This window comes from Carassius auratus, chromosome 1 (assembly GCF_003368295.1).
Source record: "Carassius auratus strain Wakin chromosome 1, ASM336829v1, whole genome shotgun sequence".
Classification (NCBI taxonomy): domain Eukaryota; kingdom Metazoa; phylum Chordata; class Actinopteri; order Cypriniformes; family Cyprinidae; genus Carassius; species Carassius auratus.
In genome coordinates, this window is record NC_039243.1 from 10,702,971 (window position 1) to 10,718,000 (window position 15,030).

The 15,030-nt window shown below is 34.5% G+C and overlaps 1 protein-coding gene across 1 annotated transcript in view; it reads right to left on the bottom strand.

Annotated features, from left to right (window-relative positions):
• Positions 1-15,030, bottom strand: part of LOC113109348 (myb-like protein U) — a 972,647-nt gene that overhangs the window by 14,957 nt on the left and 942,660 nt on the right. The gene's annotated exons all lie outside the window — the stretch shown is intronic.

Below are 15,030 nucleotides of genomic sequence, written 5' to 3' on the forward strand. Positions count from 1 at the left end.
GACCATTGTACAAAAAATACTGACTGGGTCATGAGGTCAGAAAAGAAGAAGAAAAAAGCAGGTCAAGAAGAACTGACAAAAAGAATTGCAAAATAATTAGTAATTAATGTGAAGATTAATTTTTAGTCAATTCTGCAAGACAGACTTTTCAGGAAAGGAGGTGGAATAAAAATGAGCTCCTAAATCTTAATCCTGGATTCTGGAAGATATATTCCTCAAACCATCGGACAAGAGGAGGTGGTGCTGGTCCTTCACGAGTCACTCTAATCTGTTCATAAAGCCTATATATAAAGACTTAATATATAGTATTTCACAATACTTCATGGTATTCTAATTAAATCATTTTTTGGAATCTTAAGTCTCTCAGAGCCTGACTCCGAGTAATTCTGGAGACTCGAGGAAAGTGGCAGTTCTGTAAAATGTTGGCGCTGGAGACTAAATGCACCCTGATAGTTTCACACCTAATTCACTTAACACACACACACACATTACCCACAGTGACAGTGGGACTGAGTGACATCAGATGTATGATAGTTTTTTTTAATTTTCTATCATCCATACAGTGTTGTATAGTCATGAAACTATGGTCATGAGACCAGTCATTCTGAGGAAATATGCCTCAGAATGACTGGTCTTCTATGTGTACATTTTTTTTTTTTAAGTGTTTAGAAGCTGCACTTTAAAAAAATAAAAAGACATTTACTGGTTCCTTTTTTACTATTATTTCAAAAAATCATCACGGCAAAACCATTCAAGCTATCCAAAATTCATTCACACCAGGGGCGATTCTAAGATTTTGATTTTAGGGGGGCTCAGCCCCCAATAAGGGTATGATTAAAAAATATTATTTGACTATTAGGGTAGGGTTGTATACTACTAACCTTATTGCAATCCACTATTCCATTGTATTCCCTGTATTTCATATATGGGAGTAGGAGTACTGACTGAGCCATATATAACACTGTAAAAAAAACTAATACAGTTTTTTAGATGTGACCAGTCACTGGAAAATTTTGAATTGGGAATGTAGATTTATTTATTTTTTTTACAATAAAGACTAACTGATTCAGTATTAGGACATTCATGTTTATCCTTTGATGATATCACTGCTTTTTCTTATGAAATGTACGTGGAAATCGGCAGAATATTAAAACAACATAAGGGTTCAATGACTGCAATGAATCTTGGGAACACAGTGGTATTGTGTGTGTGTGTGTGTGTGAGGCTGTCTGTTCTATTCTCACCTGACTGTTGCTCATTTGCAGACCTACTCCTGCACAACAAAAAAATGTTGTATATCCATCTACAATGAAATATAAATTATTATATTTTTTATTATTATTATATTATTATTATTATAAATTTTTAGCTTTTTAGCCTTTATAATCAACAATACGGTTGGTTATACATCAAGTCAGCCCCTGAAAATGTATTTCATTTCAAATCATTTAACTAACCAGCTAATATTCATTAAGAATATAGACAAAACATGTATTAATGTAATTGTCTATTGGCAATATGTTTAATCTGTTCTATATTTATTTCAATTTATTAAAAATAACACAATTATCAATTTGCCACTTCTATAACTCAATTACTTAAAAAAAAAAAAAAAATCACAGATCCCTTTACTCTTACTCTAATATATGTATCATGATACACTAATGATTCATTATTACTTAATACAAAATTATATTTAATAATAGAAAACAAAATATCTCCACATGATGTTTCTCTCTCTGTGCCATTTAGTGCTTTCAGACAATGATGTGTGTCGTTAATAATTTATTTTGCATGGCTGCATAATGTAATGCCGAAATACACAATAATATGTTTTCAATTTTAAAAAGTAAATTAAAATAAATCATGATCGTTTTCTAAAGTATGTTTTCATGGGTGTTAATCGCTTCATTTTTGTTGGAAGAAAAAACAACTGTCACACTGTGATAAAGGCTGAAGGTGAACGCAGCGAAGACGTACTGGTATTGGATGCGAGAACACACACACGCACACACACACACGCACGCACACACACACCTTGTACTCTCTGATGTTCGCTCTGCTCGGCGCCACTGTGGATTGAAAAACGCGCTGAATCCATGCAGACTCAGATCAGGGGAGGAGCCGGAACTTGATGCAGCTTGCCACCGTTTCAAATGAGTTTTTAAAGGGGACTGAAGCGATCACTAATTAATTAATCAAATAATTTTTTAGGGGGGCTGGGCATAAGTTTAGGGGGGCTGAAGCGACGCCCCTGATTCACACCTATTCTGTAAGATTAATTCTTTAAACAGTGGTAAAAGAGGATGTGGTGCTGAACCTTCAAGAGTCACTCAAAACGTTATCTGTCCATAAAGCCTATAAAGAATTATTCTTAATATACAGTTCAAAATACTTCAGCTTGTTATTCTAATTAAGTGAGGGTCATTTTATCAGTAAAATATATACAATTCATTTTTTTGAAAGATTTCTATGAATGATTTAAATCATACTCGTTTCTACAATAATTATTTAAAAGTTATCCTATAGCTCCCTCTGGTGGCCATTATAGGTACTAAGAATTGCAAGCTTGATTTATAAGTTATGATAGTTTAAATTTTATGCTGGCTCTTGAAAGTGATAAAGCTATGAAACTTACTGTGCTTCCTTCAAATGATGACTTCTACGTATATAAAAAATTATGAATAGTTGGAATTAAACATTTCAAAGATATAGTAAAATAACTATTGTATTTTTTTATGTTACTTTAATAAATCGCTATGGCCACACCATTTAAGGTATCCTAAACCCATTCGCAATTTAACATCTTCAGTATATGGCTTCATGTTAAAACAGTTTGGTGTGAACTACTTGTGTCTTCTTGGAGGAGAATTAATTCATTTACAGGCTGAGTTTATCATAAATCCACAATAACATTTCTGAGTTCTGTATCAATCTGTGTTGTTGTTTGTTTATTTTTATTTTATTTATTTTTCATAGGAAGATAACTGACACTTTACTCTCCTTTTTAATAAATGTGCTTATAAACCAAGAACAAGCTATTTATAGCTGTATTTATAAACTGCTTACTACTGACTATTAATATTGGGACAAGGCTTTATAAAGAATGAACTGACTATTTACTAATGAGTGCAGTTATTATAAAGTGTTATCAATGCATTTGCTAATGTTAACAAATTAGACATTATTTTACAGTGTTATCAAATCCCTTAAATGATTTGTAAGTGTTTTGTAATGATTTTATTGACCTACAAGCATTTGTGAAAGTTCTGCTTGCATTACAGCTTAGTCTTGATCTGTGAGCTGAACAGATTTACTGTTACATCCATGAGATTATGTAAATTCAAATAAATATCATGTCACAGGATGTCAGAGGTCAGTATCAAATTAATTTGAAATTATTATTTGCAGCACAAATAAGGTTTTTTAGGATTTTTAAAAATCCCTAAAACTGTCAAAAAAGGATAAGGCCTAAGATTTCTATGTGAGTGGCTAAATTTATTTGTTTTTATAACTATAATGCATAAACTATAAAATTATACAAAATGTATAAAAAAGTACAACAGTTATTCTTTTCCAATGTTTTTCATTTATTTAAACTTTTTTTTTTTTTCTTTTTTTTTGGATTTACATTTTAAAAAATTAGCCTACGGCAATCATTCTAAACATCTTGAATAAAACCTGTTAATATTTATTATAGACCACTGTAACTGTGTATAATCTAACAAACAAGTTTATTATGAAAATAAAAGTGTACACCAGATAAATTGGACGATAAAGAAATTGCTAACAATAGTATAATAGAGCATGTTTTAGGTTTTTAGGCGTTTAGATGCCGAAATGGACAAATCAAATGTAAAATAAAATGTAATTGATTTAATTAAATATAGATTAAGTCTTGTTAGAGCAAAATAATAAATAAATACGTACACATATTAAAAAAGCAGCCAAGATGAATGAGTTTATTTTTTTATATAGATTAAAATTGAAGACAGAAGCAGCTGGTATATGCGGTCACTTAATATTCAAATCCAGTAGATCCACTTCAGATTTATTTCTCAACAGTTTATGTTCACGTGGCTGTTTTCGTTTATATTCGCCAAGCAATTATGTATTTTGAAATAATCTTGTCCGTGATGTGTTCGTTCGTACGACGAAAGGCGGAATCCTGCAGCTCAAGAGATATGTTATTCTGCCAGTCGCGCTTTCAAGTAGTCTTGCACACTTAAACGGGTCACAAACACCTGCATTTAGCTCTTGTGTTATAATGGGTGTATTGTGTGCATTTATGGCAATATTTTATTTGAAAAAGCTCTTAAACAAGAATAAATTCGTTTGTTTTGAACTTGTGACACTGTAAGCGCTGATCGGAGGCGGTGATTTCAGATAGGCAGCCGCGAATATTTCATTTTCACACAAACAGTTCAAAAACATCTGAATTTAGCTCTTGGTGTGTTCTAATTGGTGAATTGTGTGATATCGCTTTAATATTTTATTTGTTAAAGCTATAAAACAAAAATAAACTCGTTTTTCTGAGCTCGTCATTCCACACGCTCCTGCTCAGAGCATGATTCAATGATTCATCTCTCGTGTTTCTCACGTATCACTGACCACACATCAATTATTAATGAGCCCTGACCCGGTAATAATCATATATGTTGGTTTAGGTTGTCAGTGTGAATTAAATCCAAGTATTATTTTGTATTTTAACCGATTTAAAAATGAAACTAAAAGAGAGTCTCCTCCCTTTCAGTCGAATTTCCCTTTAAGGAATTGAACCTGTAGGGGCGCATTTTCTCTCAGACAATGTAAGTCTCAGCACATAATACTCAAACAGAGGGACAGAGTGAGATGAGATGTCTGACAGTTTTTTAATTTTCTGTTATCCATACAGTGTTGTAAAGTCGTGAAACTATCCATATTTACTCAGAATGACTTTTTTTTTGTATGAAAAAAGGTTTTGAAGTGTTTGGAATTTAAAAATGCAGGACAATTAATAATTCCATTTTTACTGTCATTTAAAAAAATCACCACGACAAAACCGTTCAAGCTATCCAAAATCCTTTGGCAATTTAAGTTGTTTAAAATGTTTTGGCATCATGTAGACAAAGTTTGGTGTGTATAGTGTTACTCTCCTCTGAGCAGTATGCATTAATTCACAGCTAAATGTAAAAAAAAATCCACATTCAAATCAAAATAGCTGACTTCCTGTTGATCGTAGCTGATGACTGTGAATTAGAAAGTTGTCCGTCTTGATAAGAAAAATTTTTGTACCGAGTTTGGTGTCTGTAGCTAAAACTAACCCCCCCACTTTTGACAAAAGGTGGCGCTATAGAGTGCCTCTTCCACGCCCTCTTATGAACTTTTGCCAGTGTCTAGTTATCATAAATACTGATATGTGTTCTGAATTTCATGAAATTCTAAGTATGTTATATGCCTTAAAATCACCTGAGAAGTATTCAAGTTTGACATGTTGCCACGGCAACAATATTTTTAGATATCAATATCCCCCCAGCAGATTTATATCGGCTGTGTTTTAACATTATTCTGATGAAGTTTGAAGCAAATCGAGTAAAAATAAGATGCTGAATACAAAGCATTTTGAAAATGACACACTTCCTGCTGCCAGTTGGTGGCGCTATAACTTTGACTCCTAATAGTCACATATATGCGATCGACATCATACAATGAATAATCTGATGAAGTTTGATTAAAATCAGGAAATGTATGTGGATGGTATTAGACACTTCCTGTTTCTCATTTCTCGCCATAATTTCAACGCCTCGCCACGAGCAAACCGTTTGAGATATCAAAAATCCCCTGGCAATTTTTCATCCCCATTGTCTTGAGATCATGTTGACCGAGTTTGGCGGCAATCGAGTAAAAAACCTATGACAAGTATTTCAAATTCCAGAGCATATGCTTTTTACATAACTCTAAATAGCTGACTTCCTGTTGGGCGGAGCCTATAACATGCAATACGCAAGTTGTTCGGCACGATGAGATCTAAATGTGTACTGAGTTTCATATTAATATGTGCAAGTATGTGTGAGCTATACATCAACATTTATGACTGTGTTCCAGGGGGCGCTGTAGAGCCCCTGTGCCACGCCCAGGTCCCAGCCTCTGCAGGCTCCTTAAGGCCACAGATTCCAAAGTGTGCGCAAACTTTCAAGAGTTTTTGAGTATGTTAAGGACCCCAAAAGCCCCCACAACTTTGACGACAAATATGAATAATAAACCCCAAATAGCCAACTTCCTGTTGGGCGGAGCCTATGATATGCAATTCGAAAGTTGTTTGTATTGATGAGTTCTATATGTGTACCGAGTTTTGTGCGTCTACGTGCAAGTATGTATGATATATGGCCCTCAGCATTCCAGGGGGCGCTGTAGAGCCCCTGTGCCACCCCCGTGTATCAGTCTCTGCCCGGCCCTAATGGCCGCAGGTTCCAATGTGTGTGCCAATTTTCAAGACTTTTTAAGCATGTTAAGGGCCCCAAAAGCCCCCGAAACCTTGAAGAAAAATAATAATAATAAATAATAATAATAATAATAATAAATATAGCTGCAAGCAGCGATGTCGGGCTCAAGCCATCAGTGCAACGCCACCCTGGTGGCATCGGGAAAACTGTGCCCAGCGGGCATAAGCATTTACAGTAACCCTCTGACAATCAAGTTTTAAGGGATGTGGCAGTTAAAGGACCAATCTAGACTTTGAAATCACATACACAGAACAATATATATAACTTTAGTAACACTTTATTTTAAAATGTATAAAAAATGTATAAGGTGTGCATTGTAGCTGACACCTATATGAACACATTACAATTGTTTTGTGACTACAAGTCTTTCTTCTCAAATGCTATTGAGTGGTCGCGAACGCGGATGGGAGAATGGCGCATATTTGTTTTGTTTTTTTTGAGCAACTGGTGCCCCCTCTGGGAGTTGGTGCTCTACGAAGACTGCATACTCTGCATATAGGGAGCGGCGGTACTATCTGGAAGATATATTCCTCAAACCATCGTACAAGTGAAGGTGATGCTAGTCCTTCAAGAATCGCTCAAAACCTTTTCAAGTGTACAGTTTCCTTTTATTGCATCTTGAAATAAATATTTCTGAATTCTGAATCAAACTGGGTTGTGTTTATTGATTTATTTTATAAGACAACTGAAACTTTAATCTCCTTTGTAATATATGTGCTTTTAAACCAAGAACAATGTAATTAGAGATGTATTCCTGCTTAATAATGACTATTATTAAGGGAAAAGGCTTTATAATCATGAACTATTTACTAATGCTTAGCTAATGAGTGCAGTTATTATAAAGTGTTACCAATGCATTTACTAATGTTAACAAATTAGACATTATTATACAGTGTTACCAAACCCTTTAATAATTTATTAGTGTTTTGTAATGATTTTAATGACCTATAAGCATTTGTGAAATAGTTTTGCTTGCATTGCAGCTTAATCTGTCAGTTGAAGAGTTTTACTGTTACATCCATGAGATTAATAAATGTCATGTCACGTCACAGGTTGTCATAGGTCAGTATCAAATGAGTTTGAAATTATAATTTGCAGCACAAATAAGGCTTCTTAGGATGTTTTTAAATCCCAAAAACTGTCAGAAAAGGATAAGGCCTAAGAGATTTCTTAACCTGTAATGAAAGGAAAAAAACACCACCATTAGCAACAACAAAAACAATAACAATTTAAAATATAGATTTTTTTTCCTGATTATTAAAGGAATGATTAGGTCTCTCTCTCTCTCTCTCTCTCTCTCTCTCTCTCTGCCAGACAGCCCCTCCCTACAATCCACACACACTGTCAGTCACCAAAGATTCACAGTCACCAACCCCCTCACACTCACACTCCCCCTCCCTCTCCCCCTCCCTTTCCTCACACAGACGGAGTGGCCAGAGTGAGATCATGTCAGTTGAGAAGTCTGACAGTTTTTTCTTTTCTTTTATCCATACAGTGTTGTAAAGTCATGAAACTATGCATATTTCCTCATAATGATTTGATCTCTGTATGAAAACATGCCTTGAAGTGTTTGGAAGCTGCAATTTAGACATACAATACAATTAATGTTTCCCCTTCTTACTGTCATTTCAAAAAATCACCACGTCAAAACCGTTCAAGCTAACCAAAATCCGTTCGCAATTTAAGTTCCTCGATGTTGTTTCTTCATGTAGTCAAAGTTTGGTGTGTATAGTGTACTTCCCATGTGAGGAGTATGCATTAATTCACAACTGTAAAATCTCAAAAATACACATTCAAATCAAAATAGCTGACTTCCTGTTGATCGTAGCTTATGACTGTGAATTAGAAAGTTGTCCGTCTTGATAAGAACAATTTAAGTACCGAGTTTGGTGTCTGTAGCTAAAACTAAATAAAATGCATTATTATTATTATTAGCTGTACACTTGCTAAACATTTTTAAATATAAACTTATGCAATTGTGTGTGTGTATATATATATATATATATATATATATATATATATATATATATATATATATATATATATATATATATATATAAATTCAAGTGTACAGTTTTCTTTTATTGCATCTTGAAATAAATATTTATGAGTTCTGTGTTTGTTTATTTTATTTATTTTATTTTTTATTTTACATTATTTTTAGGGAGATTACAGCCTTTAATCTCCTCAAAATAAATGTGCATATAAACCATGAACAATTTAATTATAGCTGTATTTATAAAATGCTTACTAAAATATTAATTTTGGGAGAAGGCTATATAAAGCATGAACTGACTATTTACTAATGCTTAGCTAAGAATTGCAGCTATTATGAAGTGTTACCAATGCATTTACTAATGTTAACAATTGAGACATTATTTTAAAGTGTTACCAAATCCTTAAATAATTTAAAAGTGTTTTGTTATGATTTCATTAACCTATAAGCATTTGTGAAATAGTTCTGCTTGCATTAAAGCTTAGTCTTCATCTGTGAGCTGAACAGTTTTACTGTTACATCCTTGAGATTATGTAAATTCAAATAAATGTCATGTCACAGGGTGACAGAGGTCAGTATCAAATGAGTTTGAAATTATTATTTGCAGCACAAATAAGGTTTTTTAGGATTTTTTTTAATCCCTGAAACTGTCAGAAAAGGATAAGGCCTAAGATATTTCTTAAGATGTAATGATAACAGCACAATTAGCAACAACAACAAAAAAATAACAATTTAAAAAACAGTTTTTTTTTTCTGGTGATTAAAGAGATGTTTAAGTCTCTCTCTCTCTCTCTCTCTCTCTCTCTCTGTCTGTCTGCCACTCAGCTCACACCCCTCCCCCACTCACACTCACACACACACACAGTCAGCACTCATACATTCCTCAAACAGAGTGACAGAGTGAGATCAGATGTCTGACAGTTTTTTAATTTTCTTTTAATCATACAGTGCTGTAAAGTCATGAAACTATGCATATTTCCTCAGAATCACTGGTTTTCTAAATGAAAAATGTTTTTTAAAGGTTTGGAAGCTGCAATTTAAAAATACAAGACGATTAATGTTTCACTTTTTACTGTCATTTCAAAAAATCACCACGACAAAACCGTTCAAGCTAACCAAAATCTGTTCGCAATTTAAGTTCCTCGATGTTTTTTCTTCATGTAGACAAAGTTTTGTGTGTATAGTGTACTTCCCCTGTGAGGAGTATTCATTAATTTTACAACTGTAAAATCTCAAAAATACACATTCAAATCAAAATAGCCGATTTCCTGTTGATCGTAGCTTATGACTGTGAATTAGAAAGTTGTCCGTCTTGATAAGAACAATTTATGTACCAAGTTTGGTGTCTGTAGCTAAAACTAACCCCCCCACTTTTGACAAAAGGTGGCGCTATAGAGTGCCTCTTCCACGCCCTTTTCAAAGCTTTTGCCATGGTTTAGCTATCTTTAATACTGATATCTGTTTCGAGTTTCATGTAAATCTGAGCTTGTTGTCTGCCTAAAAATCATCAGAACAGAACATTCAAGTTTGACACGTTGCCATGGCAACACTATATTAGATATCAATATCCCCACAACAGATTTTCTTCGGCCGTGTTTTGTCATTATTCTGATGAAGTTTGAAGCAAATCGAGTAAAAATAAGATGCTGAATTCAAAGAGTTTTGAAAATGATTCACTTCCTGCTGCCAGTTGGTGGCGCTATAACTTTGACTCCTAATAGTCACATATATACGATCGGTATCATACAACGAACAAACAAATTAAGTTTGATCAAATTCAGGAAATGTATGTGGATGTTATTAGACATTTCCTGTTTCTCATTTCTCGCCATAATTTCAACGCCTCGCCACGGGCAAACCGTTCGAGATATCAAAAATCTCTTCGCAATTTAGCATCCCCAATGTCTTGAGATCGTGTTCACCGAGTTTTGTGGTGAACGGGTGGAGTTCCTCAGAGGAGTATATCAAATTCCAGAGCATGTGTTTTTCATAAAACCCTAAATAGCCAACTTCCTGTTGGGCGGAGCTTATGACATGCAGTGTGAAAGTTGTTTGGTTTGATGAGTTATATATATGTACCAAGTTTCATATGTATACGTGCAAGTATGCATGATATATGGCCCTCAGTACTACAGGGGGCGCTGTAGAGCCCCTGTGCCACGCCCGTGTATCAGACTCTGCCCGGCCCTAATGGCCGCAGGTTCCAAGGTGTGTGCCAATTTTCAAGAGTTTTTGAGTATGTTAAGGACCCCAAAAGCCCCCGAAACCTTGGAAAAAAATTAGAAGAATAAAGAAAAAAAAAAATATATAGCTGCAAGCAGCGATGTCGGGCTCAAGCCATCAGTGCAACGCCACCCCGGTGGCATCGGGAAAACTGTGCCCAGCGGGCATAAGCATTTACAGTAACCCTCTGACAATCAAGTTTTAAGGAATGCAGCAGATAAAGGGTTAATCCGACCAATCTAGACTTTGAAATCACATACACAGAACAATATATATAACTTTAGTAACACATTATTTTTATATTTATAAAAAATGTATAAGGTGTGCATTATAGCTGACACCTATATGAACACATTACAATTGTTTTGTGACTGCAAGTCTTTCTTCTCAAATGCTATTGAGCTTCAAATTTGCATTTGAGCCCATGTTTGGAAGCTGCAATTTAAACATACAAGACAATTAATGTTTCCCTTTTTACTGTCATTTCAAAAAATCACCACGACAAAACAGTTCAAGCTAACCAAAATCTGTTCGCAATTTAAGTTCCTCAATGTTTTTTCTTCATGTAGACAAAGTTTGGTGTGTATAGTGTACTTCCCCTGTGAGGAGTATTCATTAATTCACAAAATAATCTTCCCAAAAATCCATATTCAAATCAAAATAGCGGACTTCCTGTTGGTTGTAGCTTATGACTGTGAATTAGAAAGTTGTCCGTCTTGATAAGAACAATTTATGTACCAAGTTTGGTGTCTGTAGCTAAAACTAAATAAAATGCATTATTATTATTACTATTATTAGCTGTACACTTGATAAAAAATGTTCAATATAAACTTATGCAATTGTGTGTGTGTGTGTGTGTATATATATATATATATATATATATATATATATATATATATATATATATATATATATATATATATAAAAATTCAAGTGTACAGTTTTCTTTTATTGCATCTTGAAATAAATATTTATGAGTTCTGTGTTTGTTTATTTTATTTATTTTATTTTTTATTTTACATTTTTTTAGGAAGATTACAGCCTTTAATCTCCTCAAAATAAATGTGCATATAAACCATGAACAATTTAATTATAGCTGTATTTATAAAATGCTTACTAAAATATTAATTTTGGGAGAAGGCTATATAAAGCATGAACTGACTATTTACTAATGCTTAGCTAAGAATTGCAGCTATTATGAAGTGTTACCAATGCATTTACTAATGTTAACAATTGAGACATTATTTTAAAGTGTTACCAAATCCTTAAATAATTTAAAAGTGTTTTGTTATGATTTCATTAACCTATAAGCATTTGTGAAATAGTTCTGCTTGCATTACAGCTTAGTCTTCATCTGTGAGCTGAACAGTTTTACTGTTACATCCTTGAGATTATGTAAATTCAAATAAATGTCATGTCACAGGGTGTCAGAGGTCAGTATCAAATGAGTTTGAAATTATTATTTGCAGCACAAATAAGGTTTTTTAGGATTTTTTTTTAATCCCTGAAACTGTCAGAAAAGGATAAGGCCTAAGATATTTCTTAAGCTGTAATGAAAACAGCACAATTAGCAACAACAACAAAAAAATAACAATTTAAAAAACAGTTTTTTTTTTTTTTCTGGTGATTAAATAGATGTTTAAGTCTCTCTCTCTCTCTCTCTCTCTCTCTGTCTGTCTGCCACTCAGCTCACACCCCTCCCCCACTCACACTCACACACACACACAGTCAGCACTCATACATTCCTCAAACAGAGTGACAGAGTGAGATCAGATGTCTGACAGTTTTTTAATTTTCTTTTAATCATACAGTGCTGTAAAGTCATGAAACTATGCATATTTCCTCAGAATCACTGGTTTTCTAAATGAAAAATGTTTTTTAAAGGTTTGGAAGCTGCAATTTAAAAATAGAAGACGATTAATGTTTCACTTTTTACTGTCATTTCAAAAAATCACCACGACAAAACCGTTCAAGCTAACCAAAATCTGTTCGCAATTTAAGTTCCTCGATGTTTTTTCTTCATGTAGACAAAGTTTTGTGTGTATAGTGTACTTCCCCTGTGAGGAGTATTCATTAATTTTACAACTGTAAAATCTCAAAAATACACATTCAAATCAAAATAGCCGACTTCCTATTGATCGTAGCTTATAACTGTGAATTAGAAAGTTGTCCGTCTTGATAAGAACAATTTATGTACCAAGTTTGGTGTCTGTAGCTAAAACTAACCCCCCCACTTTTGACAAAAGGTGGCGCTATAGAGTGCCTCTTCCACGCCCTTTTCAAAGCTTTTGCCATGGTTTAGCTATCTTTAATACTGATATCTGTTTCGAGTTTCATGTAAATCTGAGCTTGTTGTCTGCCTAAAAATCACCAGAACAGAACATTCAAGTTTGACACGTTGCCATGGCAACACTATATTAGATATCAATATCCCCACAACAGATTTTCTTCGGCCGTGTTTTGTCATTATTCTGATGAAGTTTGAAGCAAATCAAGTAAAAATAAGATGCTGAATTCAAAGCGTTTTGAAAATGACACACTTCCTGCTGCCAGTTGGTGGCGCTATAACTTTGACTCCTTATAGTCACATATATACGATCGGTATCATACAGCGAACAAACAAATTAAGTTTGATCAAATTCAGGAAATGTATGTGGATGTTATTAGACATTTCCTGTTTCTCATTTCTCGCCATAATTTCAACGCCTCGCCACGGGCAAACCGTTCGAGATATCAAAAATCTCTTCGCAATTTAGCATCCCCAATGTCTTGAGATCGTGTTCACCGAGTTTTGTGGTGAACGGGTGGAGTTCCTCAGAGGAGTATATCAAATTCCAGAGCATGTGTTTTTCATAAAACCCTAAATAGCCAACTTCCTGTTGGGCGGAGCTTATGACATGCAGTGTGAAAGTTGTTTGGTTTGATGAGTTATATATATGTACCAAGTTTCATATGTATACGTGCAAGTATGCATGATATATGGCCCTCAGTACTACAGGGGGCGCTGTAGAGCCCCTGTGCCACGCCCGTGTATCAGACTCTGCCCGGCCCTAATGGCCGCAGGTTCCAAGGTGTGTGCCAATTTTCAAGAGTTTTTGAGTATGTTAAGGACCCCAAAAGCCCCCGAAACCTTGGAAAAAAATTAGAAGAATAAAGAAAAAAAAAAAAAAAAATAATCCTAAGGAAAACAATAGGGCTCTCGCCCTCCAGGCTTGAGCCCTAATAAATAATCCTAAGGAAAACAATAGGGCTCTCGCCCTCCAGGCTTGAGCCCTAATAATAACAAATAATCCTAAGGAAAACAATAGGGCTCTCGCCCTCCAGGCTTGAGCCCTAATAACAAATAATCCTAAGGAAAACAATAGGGCTCTCGCCCTCCAGGCTTGAGCCCTAATAATAGAGACTCTTTACATTGTTTTAATCTGTTAATATTTATATTAACATAACTAAAACGCTGCATCAAAGATTGCAAAATTTCAATACTACTGGTGTCAACTACTGAAATGCTGGTATTGTGACACATCTGTCAAGTCCATGCGTACATCCCTCTAACCTTTAAGATAAATCTAATACAGCTTGAATCATGAATGAATCATCAACAACAACAAGAAAAAGACATGAAAAACAGTAAAGGTTAGTCCTTGGGCCAAAAATAAACCCTCTTCAAACTGACAAGTGTTGAGTGGGCGGCATTATTAACTGTCTGTGAAGTCGCTTATTTTTTCTGTGACACTTGAAACGTCATAGATAATGGATAGAGAAGAGGTCTATAAATATTAGAGCCAAAGTCCAAGCATATTAAGACAACGGCGTGATGGAGAAAGCAGGACGAATGAGTGACGCAGCTCTTGAATTCCAGACTTTTCAGTTTGTTTTGGGCTGGCACCAAGGTTGAGGTCTAATGGAGCATGTCTGATTGCATTTCAGCCCACTCATCGCATCATTGAGTCAGGAAGTGAAAAGAAAGGATAAATGGATGGGAGGCCACTGATAAATATAGCAGCAGCACAAAAATGACAGAAAAGTGACGTGACCTTAAACTTTTCCATTACATCACTGAATATAAATCTTATATTTTTGCCAATAATAGACTAAACCTAAACTTTTACCCTATCCACCTTATTCTTCCTGAAGGCTATTTATAATTTTTATGGGTCTGGTTTCCGGTCTCATGTGCGTCCAACTATTACAAAACAGCTAGTTTTGCTGCTTGTATTGCACATTTGTGTGTCTTAGCATATTATTTTTATGTATTATTTTAATTGTGAACACACTGGTTTGAGATGCAAACAGTTTTACAGTTTACTGCACGACACGTTGTTAAACTTC